The sequence below is a fragment of the Scyliorhinus canicula genome, chromosome 1 (assembly GCF_902713615.1).
Source record: "Scyliorhinus canicula chromosome 1, sScyCan1.1, whole genome shotgun sequence".
Classification (NCBI taxonomy): domain Eukaryota; kingdom Metazoa; phylum Chordata; class Chondrichthyes; order Carcharhiniformes; family Scyliorhinidae; genus Scyliorhinus; species Scyliorhinus canicula.
In genome coordinates this window covers 282,141,140-282,165,833 of record NC_052146.1, presented here as the reverse complement: position 1 = coordinate 282,165,833, position 24,694 = coordinate 282,141,140, and positions in this window count along the sequence as shown.

Genomic DNA, 24,694 nt, shown 5'->3' with positions numbered 1-24,694 from the left:
CATCGGTCCCACTGAGCATGCGGCATTGGCACCGGTCCCACTGAGCATGCGCGCATTGGCATCGGTCCCATTAAGCATGCGGCATTGGCACCGGTCCCACTGAGCATGCGGCATTGGCACCGGTCCCATTGAGCATGCGCGCATTGGCACCGGTCCCACTGAGCATGCGCGCATTGGCACCGGTCCCACTGAGCATGCAGCATTGGCACCGGTCCCACTGAGCATGCGGCATTGGCACCGGTCCCACTGAGCATGCGTGTATTGGCACCGGTCCCACTGAGCATGCGCGCATTGGCACCGGTCCCACTGAGCATGCGGCATTGGCACCGGCCCCACTGAGCATGCGAGCATTGGCATCGTTCCCACTGAGCATGCGCGCATTGGCGCCGGTCCCACTGAGCATGCGGCATTGGCACCGGTCCCACTGAGCATGCGCGCATTGGCACCGGTCCCACTGAGCATGCGGCATTGGCACCGGTCCCACTGAGCATGCGGCATTGGCACCGGTCCCACTGAGCATGCGCGCATTGGCACCGGTCCCATTGAGCATGCGCACATTGGCACCGGTCCCACTGAGCATGCGCACATTGGCACCGGTCCCACTGAGCATGCGCAGACCCGCAGCACCCATCTGACACCGGGATCAGTAGCTGGAGCAGCATGGGTCCCTCCAGTGCCATGCTGGCCCCCTATAGGGGTCAGAATCGCTGCTTCTAAGGGCATGTTGATGCCGTCGACAAATGCGACGGAGTTTACAACGGCGTCAACACTTAGCCTCAGGATCAGAGAATCCCGCCCCTCATATTGAAGACACTAGCATAAGATACTAGTTTGGATTCATCTGGATTATTGTGTACAGTTCTGGGCACCATACTTTAGGAAGGATGTGAAGACATTGAAGACTGCAGGGAGGATTCATAAGAATGGTCTGTGGACCTGGGATGAGGAACTTCAGTTATGTAGATAGATTGGAGAGGTTGGAACTCTTTTTCTCAGAGAAAAGAAGGTTGAGAGGAGATTTGACTGAGGTGTTTAATATTAGGAGGGATGTAGACAGAGTAGATCAGGAGAAACTGTTCCCCCTCGTGAAAGGATTGAGAACGAGGGGCACCGATTTAAAGTAATCGACAAATGAAGAAAAAGCGGAATGAGGAAAAACCTTTTCACACGCTGAGTGGTTAAGGTCTGGAATGCCCTACCTGAAAGTGTGATAGAGGTAGGTTTAATCAAAGCATTCAAAAGGGGGGTTACTGCTAACTGAAAGGAAAACATTTGTAGGATTACGGGAAGTCGGCAATTCTGGCCTTGGGTGACTGTGAAGTTTGCACTTTCTCCCCGTGTCTGCATAGGTTTCCTCCAGGTTCTCCAGTTCCCTCCCACAGTCCAAAGGTGTGCAGCTTAGGTGGGTTGGCCAAGCTAAATTTCCTCTTAGTGTCCAAACGATTAGGTGGGTTTACTGGGATAGCGTCGGGGTGTGGGGGCCTAGGCAGGGTATTCTTTCCCAGGGTCAGTACAGACTCGATGGGCCGAATGGGTGCCTCCTGCACTGTAGAGATTCTATTCTATTCTATGAATGACAGTAAGTTAATTGCTCATCCGGAGAATTTGTGCAAGCATGATGGGCCGAATGGCCTCCCTCTGTGCTGTCACAATTCTGAAATTCTGTGTTTCTCAGCTTCTCGTGAAGCTGAGCTCTGAACGTTTATCATCTACACTGACGAGTGACAATTTTAACATTGTCTGCTTTTACAATTGACCTGGATGCCAGCTGATGGCCTGCCTGAATCATATTCCATTTCATCTTATCCTGGTCTAGTCTTCAGCCGTTGTGGCTTTCCTATCAGGTGAAGACAGCAAAAAGTAGACCGGATACCAGTGGAGGCCTTTTGAGGTACTTTCACTATAGGACCAGAGCACTCCTCTGGGTCCGACAGGAAGTTACAGGATCCCTATGCTGAGCTCTCGCCTTCCCTCCGAAAGGTTATCTCGAATGCCATGAGAATGTACCTTCTTTGTTTGCTGCCAGCAGCCTGTGCTTTTGCCCTGCTCATACCGACACTGTCCAGCTGCAGCATCTCTTTGTTCAGGGAAGGCAGTTGACCAGTGGCAGAAGAAGCCAAGAAGTTCAAATCGCCTCGCCAGCTGCCGGGTTTGGGCGTGTTCGGCATTCAGTCCATCCTCCACCCCATCCAGGTCCTCCTGAGGTTCCACCTCTGGCTTTGTTGAGGAAGGTGTCTGGTGGAACAGCTGAGTCCTTTTGATCCCACAAAATACAAATATTTTCAATGTTGTTGACCTGTTTTGAACAGCTGCAAGGGTCCTGTTGGCATTGTTGTTTTTACTATTCCAGATCTGAAAATGCCTGCAGGCGATGCCATCATGAGCTTCTTGTAGTCAAAATAGATTTATCCATTATTGCCAGAAATGAGAGCAGGTGCCTTACTTCAGGGAAACATCAAGGCCACCCACTAACAAAAGGTTGCATCTGTACATCTTCTATGGCTCGGAAATCTAAATGGATTGTGGGATGAGGACGAAGTGGGATCTGAGAAGGAAGATTAGGTAGGGGCATATGGTCAACTTTCCTGCCTTCAGCCGGCCTCTGACCACAGCCTCAGTAAAGGCTGCTCCAATGGTAGCAGGGACCACATGGGCGAGGATAGGCAAGCATGTCTGTCCACTGTCTCTCTACCCATAGTTATACACCGGCAATCTAGAGGGAGCTGGGTCAGCGAGTGTGATGCATAGTTGACTGGGTAGCTGTGTGTAAGAGTGAGGTGAAGCTATGTAAGGAAAGTCTGACCTGTCATCGGTAGAGATTGGTGGTAGGTGAGTGTTTGGGATGCAGTGCATTGAACAGTGTGAGCCTAATGATGTAGTAGGTGGGACGTGGCATTTGAAGATGCATTTATTGACCTTGGCTGTTCATGTGATGTCACTGAACTACTTGTTGCTAAAATGCTAAATTCTCAGCACTGACATTCGTTGTTATCTGCTGCCACTGCCTTTCCAGAATTTGTTTGTCGGGTCCCTCAAGCCCCTGTGGATGACAATCTCTCTCCCACTGTCCGCCCCTTGCACCAAGGCCTCCCATTCTGCCTCAAAAGAAACTTGGAGCCCATTCTCTGCCATGTTGTGCCATTTCCTGCATCTTCTCCCATTCCAAATCCCTTCTTCAATGAATTCCAGCAGCAGCTCGCCATTAAGAGGCACAGTCTGGCTTTTAAATAACTCAAGCTAGCTTGACATGGGCCAGCCTCTGAAGTATTTGCATCTCCTGATTAGGTGTGCAGCCCCTATAGAAACATAGATGCAGGAGTAGGTCCTTAAGCTCATCGAACCTACTCCACCATTCACTTAGACTATGGCTAATCTCTACCTCAATGCCATTTTCCTCCACTTTCCTCATATCCCTTGTTGTCATTAGTATCCAGAAATCTATTGATTTCGGTCTTGAGCATTTTGAATGATTAATCCTCCACCGACCTCTGGGGCAGAGAATTCCATAGATTCACCATCCTCAGTGAAAAAAATTCTCCTCATCTGAATCCTAAGTGGCCTGCCCCTTATTCTGATACTGTGTCTCCTGGTTCTAGACTCACCAGCCAGGGGAAACATCCCATCCACCATGTTATGCCTTATAAAAAGCTTTAATGAGATCACCTTTCATTCGTTGCAACTCTGGAGAATGCAGGCCCAGTTTTCTCAATCCTTTCTCATAAGACAATTCCACCATCCTAGTGATTAGTCTGGTGAACCTCCAATAGTGCAGGTGCAGTCTCACCAAGGCTGTATACAACTACAGCACAACATCTTTACTCCTGTACTCACATCCCCTTATGATGAAGGCCATGTGTCTTCGTAATTGCCTGCTGCACCTCTATTCCACCTGTCAGAGGTCGGTTAGCTCCGTTGGCTGGATGGCAGGTTTATGATGTGGAGCAACGTCAACAGTGCGGGTTCCACCATGGCTGACGTTATTCATGAAGGTCATGACTTCTCAACCTCTCCTGAGGGTGCGTTAACGCTCTCTTTCCCTCTCTTTCAATGAGCCTGTCCAATCCTCACAAATCACTTTCCCACCAATTTGGTTTCTCAGCAAATTTGGAAATATTACATTAGATCCCCACATCTAAATCATTTATATAGATTGTGAGCAGCTGTGACCCCAGCACTGATCCTTGTGGTACCCCACTAACAACAGCCTTCCATCCTGAGAGTGACCCATTTATTTACTCCCTGTTTTTTGTCCATTAACAAATTCTCAATCCTGACCACTATATTACTCCCAATACCATATGCTCTAATTTTGTTCACCAGTGTCCTGTATCGGGCCTTATCAAAAACTTTCTGAAAATCCACATCTACTGGTTCTCCTTTATCTGTACTACAAGTAATATCCTCAAAAAACTCCAACAATTTCATCAAATACAACATGGTGCCATAGTCGTAATGTCACTGGATTAATAATCCAGAGGTCCAGGGCAATCCTCTGGGGATGTAGGTTCAAATCCCACCAGCTCAACTAGTGGATTTTTAAATTTAATTGTTAAATCTGGAATTAATGAGGTCGTCTCAGTAACTGTGAATTGTGGATTGCTGTAAAAACCCATCTATTTCACTGCTGCCCTTTCAGGAAGGCAATCTACCATCCCTACCCTGCCTGGCCTACATGCAAACCCAGACTACAACACTGTGCATGACTCTGAAATGACCGAGCAAGACATTCAGTTGTGTCAAACGGAATGAAATGCAATGGATGTCATGGCATCGACCTAGGCACCAGATATGATAATGGCAAACCCAGCACTATTGACCTTACAATGCCTTCTTATTAACATCTTGGGTCTTGTGCCAATATTAGGAAAGCTGTCTCACAAGCTAGTCAAATTGGGCTGATGTAGACTTTCTCAGATCTTACAATGTCCCAGAGACCAGCATTACCATTCCTGGGTAAGCTCTGTCCCACCAGCAGTACAGACCAACTGGAGGTAAAGGCACAGTGGTATATAGTTGCGGGTGAGTTGCCCGGGAGTTCTCAACATCGACTCTCAACCCCATGTTGCACAGAACTTAGAGGAAGCACTGAGGGTGACGAGGATTCAGAATGTACTCTGGGTGGGGCATTTCACTATCTATCATGAAGAGTGACTTGGAAGAATCACCACTGACCAAGCTGGTCATGTCCAAAAGGATGTTAATAGTAATAATCTTTATTAGTGTCACAAGTAGGCTTACATTAACACTGCAATGAAGTTACTGTGAAAATCCCCTAGTCGCCACATTCCAGCGCCTGTTCGGGTACACAGAGGGAGAATTCAGAATGTCCAATTCACCTAACAAACACGTCTTTCGGGGCTTGTGGGAGGAAACCGGAGCACCCGGAGGAAATACACGCAAACATAGGGAGAACATGCAGACTCCGCACAGACAGTGCCCCAAGCTGGGAATTGAACCTGGGACCCTGGTGCTGGGAAGCCACAGTGCTAACCACTGTGCGACCATCCCGCTCATAGCTGCTGGACTTCCTCTGCCCATAACTGCTAGACTTCCTCTGCGGGAGCTGGTGAGGGAACCTCAAGAGGTAAAAGCCTACTTGACCTCACCAATCTACCATCTGTCCGTGACAACAGTGGTAAGAGTGACCATGTAAAGACAAATTCCCATCTTCACATTGAGGATACCCTCCAGCGTGAAGGGAGCCAGGAGTTTAGAGTACAGCTGACTGGAAGTAGAGTCGGAGGGCGGAGGTCCAGTTGGTCCAAGGGGCAGCTAATTCTGTAAAGTAAGAGGGGATGGAGGCTAGGGCAGTTGCATGCTCCTCCTGTAGGATGTGGGTGGTGAGGAAAATCACTGGTGTCCCCGCTGACTATACCTGCGGGAAGTGCACCCAACTCCAGCTCCTCAGAGACCGTGTTAAGGTACTGGAGCTGGAGCTGGATGAACTTCGGATCATCCGGGAGGCAGAGGGGGTTATAGAGAAGAGTTACAGGGAGGTAGCCACACCAAAGGTACTGGACAAGAGTAGCTGGGTTACAGTCAGGGGAAAGAAAACTAACAGGCAGACAGTGCAGGGATCCCTCGTGGCCGTTCCCCTTCAAAATAAGTATACCGTTTTGGATGCTGTTGGGGGGGATGACCTACCGGGGGAAGGCCCCAGCGGCCAGGTCTCTGGCACTGAGTCTGGCTCTGGGGCTCAGAAGGGAAGGGGGGAGCATAGAAAAGCAATAGTAATAGGAGATTCAATGGTTAGGGAATAGATAGGAGATTCTGTGGTCGCGAGTGAGACTCCCGAAAGGTATGTTGCCTCCCGGGTGCCAGGGCCAGGGATGTCTCGGATCGTGTCTTCAGGATCCTGAAGGGGGAGGGTGAGCAGCCAGAAGTCGTGGTGCACATTGGTACCAACGACGTAGGTAGGAAAAAGGGTGTGGAGGTAATAAACAAGTTTAGGGAGTTAGGCTGGAAGTGAAAGGCCAGGACAGACAGAGTTGTCATCTCTGGTTTGTTGCCAGTGCCCCGTGATAGCGAGGCTAGGAATAGGGAGAGAGTGCAGTTGAACACGTGGCTGCAGGAATGGTGTAGGAGGGAGGGCTTCAGGTATTTGGATAATTGGAGTGCATTCTGGGGAAGGTGGGACCTGTACAAGCAGGACGGGTTGCATCTGAACCAGAGGGGCACCAATATCCTGGGGGGGAGGTTTTCTAGTACTCTTCGGGAGGGTTTAAACTAATTTGGCAGGGGAATGGGAACCGGATCTGTAGTCCAGCAACTAAGGAAGACGATAGTTAGGACGCCAAAGCACGTATGCAGTGGGGAAGGTAACAATGACAAAGGAGAGTACTTGCAGGCAAGGAGATGGGTTAAAGTGTGTATACTTTAATGCAAGAAGCATCAGGAATAAGGTGGGTGAACTTAAGGCATGGATCGGTACTTGGGACTACGATGTGGTGGCCATCACGTAAACTTGTATAGAAGAGGGGCAGAAATGGTTGTTGGAGGTCCCTGGTTATAGATGTTTCAACAAGATTAGGGAGGATGGTAAAAGAGGTGGGGGGGTGGCATTGTTAATTAGAGATAGTATAACAGCTGCAGAAAGGCAGTTCGAGGGGGATCTGCCTACTGAGGTAATATGGGTTGAAGTCAGAAATAGGAAAGGAGCAGTCATCTTGTTGGGAGTTTTCTATAGGCCCTCCAATAGCAGCAGAGATGTGGAGGAACAGATTGGGAAACAGATTTTGGAAAGGTGCAGAAGTCACAGGGTAGTAATCATGGGTGACTTCAACTTCCCAAATATTGAGTGGAAACTCTTTAGATCAAATAGTTTGGATGGGGTAGTGTTTGTGCAGTGTGTCCAGGAAGCTTTTCTAACACAGTATGTAGATTGTCCGACCAGAGGGGAGGCCATATTGGATTTAGTACTTGGTAATGAACCAGTGCAGGTGATAGATTTGTTAGTGGGGGAGCATTTTGGATGTAGTGACCACAATTCTGTGACTTTCACTTTAGTTATGGAGAGGGATAGGTGCGTGCAACAGGGCAAGGTTTATAATTGGGGGAAGGGTAAATACAATGCTGTCAGACAAGAATTGAAGTGCAGAAGTTGGGAACATAGGCTGTCAGGGAAGGACACAAGTGAAATGTGGAACTTGTTCAAGGAACAGGTACTGCGTGTCTTTGATATGTATGTCCCTGTCAGGCAGGGAAGAGATGGTCGAGTAAGGGACCATGGTTGACGAGAGGTTGAATGTCTTGTTAAGAGGAAGAAGGAGACTTATGTAAGGCTGAAGAAACAAGGTTCAGACAGGGCGCTGGAGGGATACAAGATAGCCAGGAGGGAACTGAAGAAAGGGATTAGGAGAGCTAAGAGAGGGCATGAAAAATCTTTGGCGGGTAGGATCAAGGAAAATCCCAAGGCCTTTTACACATATGTGAGAAATATGAGAATGACTAGAGCGAGGGTAGGTCCGATTAAGGACAGTAGCGGGAGATTGTGTATTGAGTCTGAAGAGATAGGAGAGGTCTTGAACAAGTATTTTTCTTCAGTATTTACAAACGAGAGGGGCCATATTGTTGGAGAGGACAGCGTGAAGCAGACTGATAAGCTTGAGGAGATATTTGTCAGTAAGGAAGATGTGTTGCGCGTTTTGAAAAACTTGAGGATAGACAAGTCCCCCGGGCCTGACGGGATATATCCAAGGATTCTATGGGAAGCAAGAAATGAAATTGCAGAGCCGTTGGCAATGATCTTTTCGTCCTCGCTATCAACAGGGGTGGTACCAGAGGATTGGAGAGTGGCGAATGTCGTGCCCCTGTTCAAAAAAGGGAATAGGGATAACCCTGGGAATTACAGGCCAGTTAGTCTTACTTCGGTGGTAGGCAAAGTAATGGAAAGAGTACTGAGGGATAGGATTTCTGAGCATCTGGAAAGGCATTGCTTGATTAGGGATAGTCAGCACGGATTTGTGAGGGGTAGGTCTTGCCCTACTAGTCTTATTGACTTCTTTGAGGAGGTGACCAAGCATGTGGATGAAGGTAAAGCAGTGGATGTAGTGTACATGGATTTTAGTAAGGCATTTGATAAGGTTCCCCATGGTAGGCTTATGCAGAAAGTAAGGAGGCATGGGATAGTGGGAAATTTGGCCAGTTGGATAACAAACTGGCTAACCGATAGAAGACAGAGAGTGGTGGTGGATGGCAAATATTCAGACTGGAGTCCAGTTATCAGTGGCGTACCACAGGGATCAGTTCTGGGTCCTCTGCTGTTTGTGATTTTCATTAACGACTTGGATGAGGGAGTTGAAGGGTGGGTCAGTAAATTTGCAGATGATACGAAGATTGGTGGAGTTGTGGATAGTGAGGAGGGCTGTTGGCGGCTTCAAAGAGACATAGATAGAATGCAGAGCTGGGCTGAGAAGTGGCAGATGGAGTTTAACCCTGACAAGTGTGAGGTTGTCCATTTTGGAAGGACAAATATGAATGCGGAATACAGGGTTAATGGTAGGGTTCTTGGCAATGTGGAGGAGCAGAGAGATCTTGGGGTCTATGTTCATAGATCTTTGAAAGTTGCCACTCACGTGGATAGAGCTGTGAAGAAGGCCTATGGTGTGCTAGCATTCATTAGCAGAGGGATTGAATTTAAGAGCCGTGACGTGATGATGCAGCTGTACAAAACCTTGGTCACATTTGGAGTACTGTGTGCAGTTCTGGTCGCCTCATTTTAGGAAGGATGTGGAAGTTTTGGAAAAGGTGCAAAGGAGATTTACCAGGATGTTGCCTGGAATGGAGAGTAGGTCATACAAGGAAAGGTTGAGGGTGCTAGGCCTTTTCTCATTAGAACGGAGAAGGATGAGGGGCGACTTGATAGAGGTTTATAAGATGATCAGGGGAATAGAAAGAGTAGACAGTCAGAGACTTTTCCCCGGATGGAACACACCATTACAAGGGGACATAAATTTAAGGTAAATGGTGGAAGATTTAGGGGGGATGTCAGAGGTAGGTTCTTTACCCAGAGAGTAGTGGGGGCATGGAATGCACTGCCTGTGGAAGTAGTTGAGTCGGAAACGTTAGGGACCTTCAAGCAGCTATTAGATAGGTACATGGATTAGGGTAGAATAATGGAGTGTAGGTTAACTTCTTAAGGGCAGCACGGTAGCATTGTGGATAGCACAATTGCTTCACAGCTCCAGGGTCCCAAGTTCGATTTCGAACTTGGGTCGCTGTCTGTGTGGAGTCTGCACATCCTCCCCGTGACTGCGTGGGTTTCCTCCGGGTGCTCCAGTTTCCTCCCACAGTCCAAAGATGTGCAGGTTGGGTGGTTTGGCCATGAAAAATTGTCCAAAATTCTATGATTAACCTAGGATAAAAGTTCGGCGCAACATCGTGGGCCGAAGGGCCTGTTCTGTGCTGTATTTCTCTATCTATCTATCTATCTATCTTGTTGTGTGAGATAGATTTTGCACATTTCCAGCAACTCAAAACTGACCATCCAAGAGGTGCTGTGGGCTATCAGCTGCAGCAGAACTGTACCACAATCTTTAATCTCATGGCCCAGCACATTGCCATCACATTGGAGAATCAAACTTGGTTCCATGAAGAGTACAGGAAGGTGTGCCAGGAATAGCACCACGGATATACAAAAATGGGGAGCCAAACTGATGCAGCTACAACTCAGGACTATTTAAATGCCAAACAGCAAAACCAGCAGGCGATGACTAAGCAATCCCACAACCAATGGATCAGATCCAAGCTCTGCAGTGCTGCCATATGGTGATGGAAATTCAACAAATAACTGGAGTAGGAGGCTCCACACATATCCCAATCCTCAATGATGGGGGAGCCCAGAACAGTGCAAAACACAAGGTTGAAAAGCATTTGCAACGATATTCAGCCAGAAGTAACAAGTGGAAGATGCGTCTCGGCCTCCTGCAGAGGTCCCCAACATCACAAATGCCAGTCTTTAGGCAATTCGATTCACTCCGAATGATATCAAGAAACAGCTGCAGACAATGGATACTGCAACAGCTATGTGCCCTGACAATACTCCAGCAGTGGCACTGAAGACTTGTCCTCCAGAACTAGCTGAACTTGGCCAAGCTACTCCAGGTCAGCTACAACACTGGCATCCAATTGGCAATATTGAACATTGCCCAGATATGCCCTGTCGTAAGGGGAGATGGTGGTGTGATGGTAATGTCAATGGACTAGTAATCCAGAGAACCACCTAATGCTCTGGGGACCTGGGTTCGAATCACACCATTTGAATCAAATAAAATTCTGTAATTAAAAAACCTAATGATAACCATGAATCAATTGTCAGAAACACTCCTCTGGTTCACTAATGTCCATACATTCATGTTCAATTCTTCTCATAATAAAGGATAGCATTCCATTAATCTTCTTAATTACTTGCTGTACCTGAATACTAATATTGTGTGACTTATGCACCAGAGCACCCAGATCCCTCCACACCTCAGAATTGATAGATTCATAGACATTTGCAACACATCAGGAAGACATTCAGCCCATCATGTCCATGCTGGTCAGCAAAGATCCCACTACACTCATCCCATTTCCCAGCGCTTGGCTCAAAGCCCAGGAGGTTACGGCAGCGCAAGTGAACATCTAAATACTTCTTAAATTTATGAGAGTTTCTGACCCTTTCAGGCAGTGAGTTCCAGACCCCCACCACCTTCTGGGTGAAAAGCTTTCTTCTCAACTCTCCTTCTAGTCTTCCAGCTGTGACCTTAAATCTATTCTGCAGTTGTTCTCCGTTTCAATAATACTGTTTTTTTATTCTTCCTGCCAAAGTGATCAACTTCACATTTTCCCATATTATTCTCCATCTGCCAGAGTTGTGCCCAGTCCCTCAAACTATTCACATCTATCTCCAACCCCCTCCAGGACATGCTTTCCTACCTTTCTATGTGTCATCTACAAATTTAGCTACCATGCATTCACTCCCCTTCAAACCTCTGCTTTCGACCATCAATGGTATAACCATCATTGAACCTCCATCACCAACAGCATGGGGATTGCCGTGAGCCAGAAACTGAAATGGACTAGCTATGTAAATACTGTGGCTACAAGAGCAGGTCAGAGGCTGAGAATTCTACAATGAGTAACTCACCTCCTGACTCCCCATATCCTGACCACCATCTATGAGGTAAAAGGCAGGAATGTGACGGAATACTCACCACTTACCTGGATAAGTGCAACCCTAATAATACTCAAGACGCTCAACATCATTCAGTACAAAGCAGCCCATTTGATTGGGACTCTATCTACCACCTTAAATAGCCACTCCATCCACCACCAAAGCACAGAGGCAGCAGTGCATAATATCTTCAAAAGGCACTGCAATAACTCACCAAGGCTCATTCAACAGCATCTTCCAAACTCGCTATCAGCTAGAAGGACAAGGACAGCGGATGCATGGGAATGCCAGCACTTGGAAGTTCCCATCCAAGACATGCACCACCCTGACTTGGAAATATATCACCGTTCCTTAATTATCACTGGGAATGCCCTCCCTAACAGCACTGTGTGTGTACCTAGACCATGTGGACTGCAGCAGTTCAAGAAGGCAGCACACCGCCACATTCTCAAGGACAATAAGGGATGGGCAATAAATATTGGCCTAGCCAGCGAAGCCCACGCCCCATGAATAAATAATTTAAAAAGAAATCCATGTTGACTCTGCGTAATCATATTACTATCAAACTAACAGGTCTATAGTTCTCCTTCTTCCTTCTCTCTCCTTTATTAAATAGTGGGATTGCATTTGCTGCTTTCCAATCTACAGGAACCTTTCCAGGACCTATCAAATTTTGAAAGATAACCACCTGTGCATCCACTATCTCCGTTGCCATCGCCTTCAATACCCCGGGGTGGAGCTCACCGGGTCCAGGGGATTTATCAACCTTCAATCCAATTAGATTTTCACATACAACTTCTTTCTTAATACTAATTTCTTTCTGTTCCTGATTTTCCAAACAGTTGATTTTTGGGTATTTCTGGGAGGTTTGCTGTACCTTCCTATGTGAAGACAGTGGCACAGTGGTTAGCACTGCTGCCTCACAGCTTCAGGGACTCAGGTTCAATTCCAGCCTTGGGCGACTGTGTGGAGTGGAATTTGCACATTCTCTCCCTGCCTGCGTGGGTTTCCTCTGGGTGATCCGGTTTCCTCCCACAGTCCAAAGACGTGCAGGTTAGGTGGATTAGCCATGATAAATTGCCCTTAGTGACCAAAAAGGTTAGATGGGATTATTGGGTTACGGGGATAGGGTGGAAGTGAGGGCTTAAGTGGGTCGGTGCAGACTTGATGGGCCGAATGGCCTCCTTTTGCACTGTATGTTCTATGTGCAGGTTAGGTGACTGGTTATACTAAATTGCCCCTTAGTGTCTAAAGATGTGCAGGTTAAATCGGGGTTAGTGTAGGGGTTTGGGCACAGGTAGGATCTTCTTTCAGTGAGTTGATGCAGACTTGATGGGCTGAATGGCTTTATTCTGCACTGTAGGAATTCTATGGTTCCATGACAGACGCAAAATAATTGTTTAGTTTCTCCACCATTTTCCCGTTCACCATTATAAATTCTCCTCAGTAGTACTGTTGAAGTTATTGCAAGGCATACACAGGAGCACTCTTTGATCAATCTTTATTGACATGTGCACACGGAGAGCAAACCAGTGGGGTACACTGCATTGCTCTATCTGAGTCCAGCGAAGCAGAAACATTTATAGCTTGATTAACCAATAGCATTACAGTTGCAGTCTAATCCTTCATTTGCATGTCACACACACCAATAATATCACGGTTAAACTTTCATTTTAGGCCAATGAAAGGACAGTAATTCTAGCCAATAGTAGACAGGGAAAACTGACCAATAGAAGCCATGATGTGGAGATGCCGGCATTGGACTGGGGTGAGTACAGTGAGAAGTCTTACAACACCAGGTTAAAGTCCAACAGGTTTGTGGTAAACCACTGTTACACCTGTATTAGGTGATGTATTACAGGTTCGCCGGTAGTCCCCTGCCTGCTGGCTCCGCCCAGGAAGAGGAGTATAAATATGCATGTCCTCTATTCAGCAGCCATTTCGCCAGCTGCTGTAGGAGGCCACACATCTGACTGCAATAAAGCCACAGTTGTACCCAATCTGAGTCTTTGTACAATTGATCGTGCATCAAGGTTTGTTTCAAACACTAGCTTTCGGAGCACTGCTCCTTCCTCAGGTGAATCATTCACCTGAGGAAGGAGCAGTACTCCGAAAGCTTGTGTTTGAAACAAACCTGTTGGACTTTAACCTGGTATTGTAAGACTTTTCACTGTGACCTAATAGAAGAGCAAGGTCTTTCACTCTTTCTTTAACGTAACCATCCCCACTTTGCCCTTGGAGGTTAAGGTAATTTACAGAAAAGTGCATTCCTGAGAAAGCTACCTCCATCGTCCTGTCTCCATAGACTTACGTCATTCACTGAAAAACAGGATATTATGGTTTTCATACTAACTTATGTCCTTCGCTAAGAAACAAGATGTCAGGATTCCACACTAACTTATATTCCCTGCCAAGGAACCGGATATTATGGATTCCACTGTACTTTTAACGCTGCTTGTGTTTTGCTATCATTATAATGAGCAGGTACACCAAGTTTGCGTGCTCCCTATACCACACATTGTGATCCCTGTATCTGTTTTCCGTGTTTCCCTGAAGTGGGAAAAATCAGGGATAGACTGAAACTGTGACATCCTGTGCTCCTTAATTTCCTTGACTTTCATTGCCTTCAACGCACACCACCAAGTTATTGCAATTATGGTTTTGCATGCAATTTCTCTGCTACTGTTGCAATGCCCATGATAATGACCATCAAAACCATATCATCCCATAACTATCCAAGAACCTGAACTCAAAATCTCTGTGTGGGATTTTCCACCCCCCCAACCCCCACCGCATATTTCGCAGTGGCGGAGATGGCTTTCCATTGGCTGCTGGCAGGAACTTCCAGTCCCACCAATGCCTGCAAAGCTCTGTGTGCCCTGTACCCTCCGCTGGGGAATGTGCCATGGTGGGGGTCACCCTAATTGGGACCGGAAGATCCAGCCAGCAGGAAAAGCCATAAAACTTCGGTCATTAAATTTCCTTTGAGACAATAGTTGAATTTTGCCTGATTATGCCACCCCCAGAGAGCCTTTGGTTTCCATAAAGGTTTAGCATTTACTTTCTATCTACATAAGTACCTACAGCAATTTATATTTATGCAGTGAACATCACTAGTCATTTTGAAGATCCATAAGCATAACCTAAGCAACGGTAAAAGTGTTGGGGCTGGTGTTTGTGTGGCATTGTCAAATAATTAAATGTCGAAGTTTAACATAAAGAAGAGAGCTAGCAAAGCAATGGGTTCAGGGATAGAGTTCCGGGATATGGAGGCTGGAACAACAAAAGGTTTATTGATAAAAATTAAATGGAAGTTACCATCAATGTGAAGGAAACCAGAGTTGGATGAGTAAATAAAATGGCTGACATTCAGGCTGGGAGGAATTCACAGAGGTAGAGAGGAGCAAGGTTGTTGGAGGATTTGTAGTAAGCTGAGAATTGATGATCCCTTAGTTTAACAACAAGAAGAAATAATATTTTCCTATTCATTCTTGAAGTCTCTGATTTTAAATGCTTCATGAATTCACCTTTTTGCCTTCACTATTCTAGTGGAGCTAATCAAAGTAACTAAATTCTTTCTTCCTGTCTACAGTTCGCATGGAGTCTTCTTGGTGGATGTGGGCTGTAAGTCCTCTATTTTGTTCCAATGTTTTTTCTTTCATAGACACATTCCTTGATTTCTCTCAAGATGTGCATCACCAAACAATCCTCAGGAAACACCATTGGTACTTCAAGTGGATTACATAGCCTGATAAAGGGATCTGTATGTGTGAAGATGTCGGGCATGAATAAGCAACATCAGGGTTTAATGAATTGAATAACCCAGGAAAGAGATCACCAGAATTGAAGACTTCCTCCTGGCTGAACTGAGGGTACAGAAGTGGTGTGTAGTGATCCAACAATGGAAATATGTCTACTGGAATGGAGTGACATGTGGCTGAAACAGCAAAAGGCTCCACAATGAAGAAAAATATGATAATGCAAGGGCTGGAGCAGTTCATTCATGTTGTCATCCGATATAGCATCAACACTCTAAATTCTATCATGAAGGGTGTGATCAGCCTGAGGGCCACTGCAGTCAGGCCCTCACTGCAAAGGCCTATCTTTACAAATGTGAGAGTTTTGTTGGTAGTTCAAATAACTACCATACAAGCTTTGGCCTCCGTCTTCCATCGATAGTGGATAGGCAGACAGAATAGATTGAGGCTTTGAAGGAATTGGCGGTGGTTATATGGGACACACAGATAGCAGAGTCATTCGAGACCTATATGGGTGATTGTCACTATCCTATTGCAAGTCGCCACAGGCCCAAGTAAGGATTCCATGCTCAGGGTTACAATCCATGCCCAACAGCAGACCCCGTGGTGGAAAAGCTAGAACTCTGAGGAAAATGGCTGCTTCGGGGGCAAAGGAAGAGGACTTGTGTGCCCTTTGAGAACATTAGAGGGGCAACCTGACAGCACCTCAAGTGTTATTTTCTCTCGTCATATTGCTCCTTGCTCACTGAAGCTGAAAATGGGAGGCTCTTATGAGAAACTGAAGAAGAAAAAGCCCAATCATGAGCTGTGGAGAAATGTGCAGAAGATTTGCCCTTCGGTAGATCATGATTGTTGTGGGATATGTGTGCCTTCTCTCTCGGAAGGTTAGCAAATCTGTTCCTTTGCCATCCCCTCAATCAATATCTGTCATGATGCCAGCCAGTCAGCTGAGCAGATTACCCTGGCAACAGCCAATCTTCAACAGCCTACAAAGCCGAGAGGTGGCCCTACTCAATCTATAGCTTCCTCACGCACCTACTTTTATGAAATCCTAGACAAGTGCGCAGTCAATTCCAGCCCCACAGACCCAAAGTCCCAACATAAGTGGATTAACCAATAATTTGTATAAAGTTTATGAGATCTCTGGCCCTCGACTGCTTCAATGACTTGCACACCAGATTTGTAAGTAAAATACAAAAGGGGTTTATTTATAATAAGAGAAGAGATAAATATGTAATGGTGATAATAGAACATTGGTATGCTAATCTAATTACTCCCCTTCATCATGCTACCCTTTACCCACACACACACATTTCAGACACGCAGTGGGAAGGGGAAGGATCAAAATAATGGGGATTAAAAGGGTGTGGGATGAATATCTTTCCTGCTGGGGTTGTAGTCTTGGATCATACCTTCTGGTTTGTGCCTTCAATCGGACCTCACAAGCTGTAGAGATTCTTCTGGGGAGTCACTTTCATTTTTAGTAATCTGGGTCTTCACACTGAAGATTCCCGCACAGGTTCAATCCTGACTGGCCTCCACCAGATTGGTTCTCAGTCACACTGAGGTGAAATTAAAGTTCTCGACCTGAGAATTTAAAAGAAGTTTTCCAATCACTCTGCTTATTGATCACTGGTCAGATCTTCCTTTAGGTTTTAACTTGCTGTGGTGGAGAGACAGAAAAGATATTTCTCTTCGAGATAGAAGTCCCAGAAGAATGCTATCAGCATTGTGCCTACCTCAGTCTTTTAATCAGAAGCGAAATTTGCACAGACTGGCCAGATAGAGAGCCTTCATCACCAGGCATCTCCTGGACCAAACAGGACTAACTCAAAATGGAATCTGCCTTCTTTGCCAACACCGATCAGGATCAAGGGTCAGACAAGACCCCTGATAGCATAGCAGGGGACTGGCTGCCAGCCAACAATGTCATCACTGGACCATGCCAAAACACATTCCACTGGCGGGGGGGGGGGGGGGGGGGGGGGGGGATCTTGGACCAGTCCAAAATGAATTTTCTACTGGGGGGAGTTGTTGATTTAAAAATACAAGTTGGTGCATGCTACAGAAGCCAACAGAACAGAAAATAAAGGAATTAAGCAATGAAAACAAGGTCTAAACAGGGAGAACAAAGTTTAAACATGGGGATCCATACACTACTAAGAAGATAACAGCTGTAGCCTCTGACAGTTCGAAATGCAAGGGGCAGAATTCTCCGCTCCCGGGAAAAATCAGGAGGGCTGTCGTGAACTCGGCCGAGTTTCACGATGGCCTCGGAGGCCACTCCTCGCCCCCTATTCTGCCCTCCCGGTGGGGCTAGGAGCGGCGCTCCGTAACTCTCGGCCACCGGGCGGCGCGCCGAGAGTGACGCGACGGGGGCGCCTATGTGACCGGCTGACAGCTCGACGGCTGACAGCTCGAACCCGTGCATGCGCGGTGAATGTCTTCCCCCTCAGCCGCCCCGCAAGATGTGGCGGCTTGATCTTGCGGGGCGGCGGAGGGGAAATAGTGCGTCCAATTGAGACGCCGGCCCGACAATCGGTGAGCACCGATCGCGGGCCTGTCCCCTCCCGAGCACAGTCATGGTGCTCATTCCCCACCAGGCCTCCTACAAGCCCCAAAACAGGCATCTCACGGCGATTTCACGACGGCAGCGACCAGGTGTGGTTGCCGCCATTGTGAAACGGTCAGAAATGGCAGGCCGCTCGGCCCATCCGGGTCGGAGAATCGGCGGTCGCCATGAAAAATGGCGAGCGGCGATTCTTCCAAGCGGTGGGTGGGAGAATCGCGGGGGGCGCCAGAGGGTCGTGAAATTAGTTGGGGGCCCCTCCCGCGATTCTCCCACCTGGCGTGGGGAGCGGAGAATCGCGCCCATGGTTTTGAGATCGATAGCAAAACTTTCCAGGCAAGCCACAAGGGAAAATTACAAGTTTACTTCCAGCTCATTGCTTCTCTCTGAATCCCAGCATGCTCAGTTTTAATGGTGCGGTTACCACTGCGCACAGCTCTCAGGCTGCCTCTCTCTTGGCTGAAAACATTATCGTGAAAATGGCAGCAGTCACGAGTGCATTAGCAGCACAGCACAAATTACCCGACCACTATACTTATCAATGTTTTCACTGTCTTCCCCAGGTGGGCTGGATACAAATCTTCCCCATGCGGATTCACTTCACAAAAACCTTTGACAAGACACCACACAATAAGGCTGAGCCCTGTGAGATTAGAGGCAGAATTTTAGGTTGAAGAGCAATTGGTTTAATTCTTAGTCAGAGTGCAACTGTGACACATCGTGATTCTGAATGACAACCCGTGGAGTCTTTCAGGGACTTAAGGCAATTGATCGTGACTGTCCTTATCGATGGTCTGGAAGGATGACGACATCAAGGAAACCATCTGCAACTTTTCAGATGAGAAAAGCATAGGTTAGATAAGAAAGATATATATTGGAGACATCTAGATACAATTTGCAAGCATCTAAAAGGTGGTGTTCCAAAGTATGTGTATACCAAGGTTTCCATGTTCAATGCTACATAGTTTATAAAGCAGAGACAAAAACAAATAGATCTCAAGGATATATTGCCAGAGTGATTACATTTGCAGTTAGCCTTAATTTGGTCTCATTTAGAATTTTGTGTGCAGATTTGGTGCCCCCACATGGTGGGTAAAGTACAGCCATGAGAAAAGTTTCAGAGAAAAGCTAACACGTCTATATTTAATTTAAAAGCCTTGAGTTACCACAATAGGTCTATAGTGTTCAGGTTTTTTTACCCTGACTGAGAACTATCGCAGAGCCAATGACCAATGGAACAAGGCAGTGGCATATGTAGCAACTGCTGATTGGCTGAGAACATTCAAAAGGAGCTTGATGAGTTCTTGAGAGTCGCCAATATAACAAAATAAAAATGTATAGGTGCTGGGGTTTGTGTTACCCCGCCAGCACGGTCTCCCGAGACCTGTTTGATCACCTTTGGGACTTGGAAAAGAAGCTCTGAGATTTGTCTCTGGTATGTTTGTCTCCTGCATGGCTGATGTACGAGATGGAGGAATTGGGGTTCACAATATGCAGAAGCCTTTACAGTCTAGATGGAACAGCAGATTTTTCCATCTGCCTCTGTTTTCATAAGCTCATATTTAACTTTCCCACTCCCTTAGCTATCTCGTAAAAATCTTTAAGATCAAGGCGAAATTCTCCATTTGGGAGACTATGGGTGGGGTAATTGGCGATCGGGTAGAGAATCCCTTTTTACGATGAAATTGGGGACGGCGCCTGTTTTTGGATGCTCCGCCCCTTCCAAAATGGGATCATCGAGGAGCACACGGCACGCCATTGGGACAGCCTCAGGCCGTTACCTGAAGGCCCTCCCCCGGTGCTCCAACCCCAATGGGCCGACTTCTAATCGTGTGGTTGACTCATGGTCTCAGCAGTCGGGAACCCAGCATGGCAGCTGCGGGCTGTGTCAGGGCAGGGGTTGTGCTGCTGACTGGGGGGGGGCTTCGGCAAAGGTTGGGAGGACTGGTGGGGGTGGCCTGGGTGTGGCAAGGGGTGTCCAGGGGGCACTATCTTGCAGGTCGGGTCTATGCACACCGGAAACATGTTGTGCGGTGCGATCACTGCAGGTTGTCGCCATGCAGATGCGCAGCCACAGACCCGGCAATTCTCCAGGCATTTATATTGGGAAGGCCGTGCGATTAACATGGCGCAGCTGCTAGCCCCTCGCCGGCCGGAGGATCGGTGCTGAGCCTCGCCAATTGTTCCCACGTAAAACGTCATGAATCCTCCAGAGATAGCTTCAAAATCGGAGAATCCAGCCCTACGTTCTCCTGCCAGAGCTGAGCATCTTCCTTCACGGTTGAGTAACTCTAAAGTGTTCTAACCACAATGTTTATAAATTCTGGTGCCGACGTCGGAGGCCGCTCCTCGACCCCTATTCTACCCCCCCCCCCCCCCCCCCCCGGGGGGCTAGGAGCGGCGGCACGTGAAGCCCGAGCACCCGGCCTTGACGCTTGCATCAAAGCGGTACGCCGGGAATGATGCGGCCGGCAGGCACCGAAGTGACGTCAGCCGCGCATGCGCAGGTTGGCCGGCTCCAACCCGCGCATGCGTGGTTGCCGTCTTCCCCTCCGATGCCCCGCAAGACATGGTGGCTTGATCTTGCGGGGCGGCGGAGGGAAAAGAGTGCGTTGTTTACAGACGCCAGCCCGACAATCGGTGGGCACCGATCATGGGCCTGACATCTGCTGAGCATGCCCGTGGTGCTCGATCCTCCCTCCGCCCCCCACAGGCCCCACACTCACCTGTCACGCGCTGTTCACGCCGGCAGCAACCAGGTATGGTTGGCGCCGGCGTGAACCGGTCGGGTTCGGCTGGCCGCTCGGCCCATCCGGGCCAGAGAATCGCTGGTCGCCATGAGAGATGGCGAGCGGCGATTCTCCGAGCGGCCTGTCGATAAATGCGACACGCCATTTTTGGGGGGGGGGGGGTGGGAGAATCGTGGGGGGTGCCATGGCGGTGTGGCATGATTCGTCCGGCCCTCCTGCGATTCTCCCACCCGGCATGGGGTGTGGAGAATCGTGCCCACCATCTTTGATGATGGCCCACTTCAAACAGAATTACATGCTTTCCAATCACCTCCCTTCACCTTGTGTGACTTTGAATTGGGCAGTTGGAAATTGACAGCACTTAACTCTGTTTGAAGTGGTTGATAAAACAAAGAACAAACAAAAGTACAGTCCAGGAACAGGCCCTTCAGCCCTCCAAGCCTGTTCCGACCATGCTGCCGTCTAAACTAAAATCTTCTCCAATTCCGGGGTCCGTATCCCTCTATTCCCATCCTATTCATGTATTTGTCAAAATGCCCCTTAAACTTCACTATGGTCCCTGCTTCAACCACCTCCTCCGGCAGCGAGTTCCAGGCATCCACTACCCTCTGTGTAAAATACATCTTGTACATCTCCTCTAAACCTTGCCCCTCGCACCTTAAACCCATGCCCCCTAGTATTTGACCACTCTACTCTGGGAAAAAGTCTCTGACTATCCACCCTGTCTATGCCCCTCATAATTTTGTAGACCTCTATCAGGTCGCCCCTCAACCTCCGTCGCTCCAGTGAGAACAAACCAAGTTTATTCAACCTCTCCTCATAGCTAAAGCCCTCCATACCAGTAACATCCTGGTAAATCTCTTCAGCACCCTCTCTAAAACCTCCAAATCCTTCTGGTAGTATGGCGACCAGAATTGAACACTATACTCCAAGTGTGGCCTAACTAAGGTTCTATACAGCTGCAACATGACTGACCAATTTTTATCCTCAATGGCCCGGCCAGTGAAGGCAAGCATGCCGTATGCCTTCTTGACTACCTTCTCCATCTGTGTTTCCCCTTTCAGTGACCTGTGGACCTATACACCTAGATCTCTCTGACTGTCAATACTCTTTTGGGTTCTACCATTCACTGTATAATCCCTATCTGCATTAGACGTTCCAAAATGCATTACCTCACATTTGTCCAGATTAAACTCCATCTGCCACCTCTCCGCACAAGTCTCCAAACGATCTAAATCCTGCTGTATCCTCTGACAGTCCTCATCGCTATCCGCAATTCCACCAACCTTTGTGTCGTCCGCACACTTACTAATCAGACCTGTGTCGAGCAGGAGTTGTGTTGCTAATTGGGGGGGGGGGGGGGGGGGGGGGGGCTTCGGCGAAGGCTGGGAGGACTGTGGGGGTGGCCTGGGGGTGGCCATTTTCCTCCAAATCATTTATTTATACTACGAACAGCAAAGGTCCCAGCACTGGTCCCTGCAGAACACTACTAGTCACAGCCCTCCAATCAGAAAAGCACCTTCCATTGCTACTCTCTGCCTTCTATAACCTAGCCAGTTCTGTATCCAATGTATTTATATTTATAAGCATTGCATTTGGTGTAATTCAGAGTTACTCAATTGTGGAGGAAGTTGAATTGGAGAAAAGCTGACAGCTGTGTGTGTTTGGCAGCTGTCAATCACAGCCTAGTAATGGAAATGAATGAATGGCTTGCAGCTCAAGGGCGCGATTCTCTGACCCCCACGCCAGGTGGGAGAATAGCGGGAGGGCCTCCCGACATTTTTCACGCCCTCCCGCTATTCTCCCCTCCCCCCCCCCCCCCCCCCCCACGCTGACCCACGGCACGAATCGCCGCTCGCCGCTTTTTACGGCGAGCGGCGATTCTCCGAGGCCGATGGGCTGAGCAGCCGGGCCTTCACGCCCGTTTCAACATGGCAGCAAACACACCTGCTCGCTGCCGTCGTGAAATGGGCGCCAGATGCCCGTTTGGGGCATCTGGGGGCCCGATTGGCATGGCAGTACCACGGCCATGCCAAGGGGGGCATAGGCCCTCGATCGGTGTCCACCGATCGCGGGCCGTGAGTTCGTAACGGATGCACTCTTTTCCCTCCGCCGCCCTGCAAGATCAAGCCGCCACATCTTGCGGGGCGGCTGAGGGAAAAGACGGCAACTGTGCATGCGTCAAGGCCGCGCCGCCGCTCCTAGCCCCACCCAGGGGGGAGAATCGGCCCCGGAAGTGGGCGTGAAGGCTGCCGTGGGTCAAGGCCTGTCCCACGGCAGCCTTTACGATTCTCCGCATTTGCGGAGAATCTCGCCCCAAGGGTCTGAGCGTGTTTAAACACAACTGACTGTTTTTCTCTTTCCAGGAATTTACAGGCATTGCTTCTTGTGTCTGAGCCAGCAGGTGTACAGCCAGATGAGTTTTGCAGCTATAATTTATTTCACTGCCTCTGTCTGGATCGCTCTCTAGCTCCAAACAGGGATCTCTTTTCTGCGGGGGCATTCTGAAAGCGGTCTCTTTTCTGTAGGGTCTGTGGTGATCTCTTTATTTCAGGGATGTTTGGGATGTCTCCTTATTTAGGGGTCTCTGGGTGAGTCTCCTTATTTAGGGAGTCTCTGGGGGGGTCTCTTTATTTAGAGGATCTCAGGGGTGGTGGGGACGGGCCTAGTGGGGTGGGGTAGGCAGGTCTTGCATTGTGGAGGGAGGGGTGGCCCTCGGATCGATTTTGGGGGCAACTCCCTAAAGGAATTACCCCTTGCTCACCATGAAGTCCACTACGTCTGGGCCACACTTGCTGATACATGTAGCATTTTTCGCCCATGTGATTCCCAGCCCAGAGGACCCAGAGAATATAGTGCCCGGTCCTCTATGTGGATGCAAACGGGTTTTAATAACCCATATTCATCCTCCCACAATCCTGATGCCAGCATCGGAATCAGCCAGCTCCAATCCCTGACACAGGATTCTCTGCCTCACCCGTAACTCCGCTATTGGTGGCGCGAGAAGGAGAATTACAGCTCACATTTCTGGACTCTAAGTTTAGATTTCTCCAGTCATTCCTCTCAAATGGAATCAACTTCATGGACTTTCTGTGCATTATTTCCAGTAATTGGTGATTGGACGTGGACACATTATTCAAGGTGTGATCTGAGTAAAGCACTGTAAAGTTTGATGATGACATCCTCGGCCTTATTTTATCCTGTTGTTGCTATGAAATTTAACATTCTTTTGGTGCCACTGCTTGTTGCTTTGCATTAATACGGGATATTATGATGAGTCTATTAAGTATCTTACTTTTTTTAAAATTTAGAGTACCCAATTATGTTTTTCCAATTAAGGGGCAATTTAGCGTGGCCAATCCACTTGACCTGCACATCTTTGGGTTATGGGGGTGAAACCCACACAGACACGTGGAAAATGTGCAAACTCCACACAGTGACCCCGAAGTATCTTTAAACTTTTTGCACAGCTATCTTAACATTGTTCCATGTATGTGTGTTGCCTTCTAATGTACCATTGTTATTATTACTATTCACATCTGTCACGGTATATTTTCACATTCCATTATCCTATCAATTTATATACTTTGTCCAGCTCAGTCTGGAATTTAAAGCTGCCTCTTTCAACACCACTGCCCTTCATTTGGTGGAAACAGAAAATATGAATCATTTGGATTGAATTTCTGAATAAGTAACACTCACACCCACACAGGTTCTAGGCAATAACTTTCTCCAACAAGAGAGAAACTAACCATCTCCCCATGATGTACAATGGCATTGACCTATCGCCGCAGCGCCGGTCGGGGGCCATTGAAAGTGTCCCCCCACCCAGCGATTCTCCGGGCCTCGATGGGCCGAATGCCCGCCGAGTTCGGCCGAGTCCCGACAGCGTAGGTTACGCATTGTCATCCCCGGCGAGACCTCGGACTTCTGGCTGCGGGGGCCGTCCTGGTGGAGGTGCGGG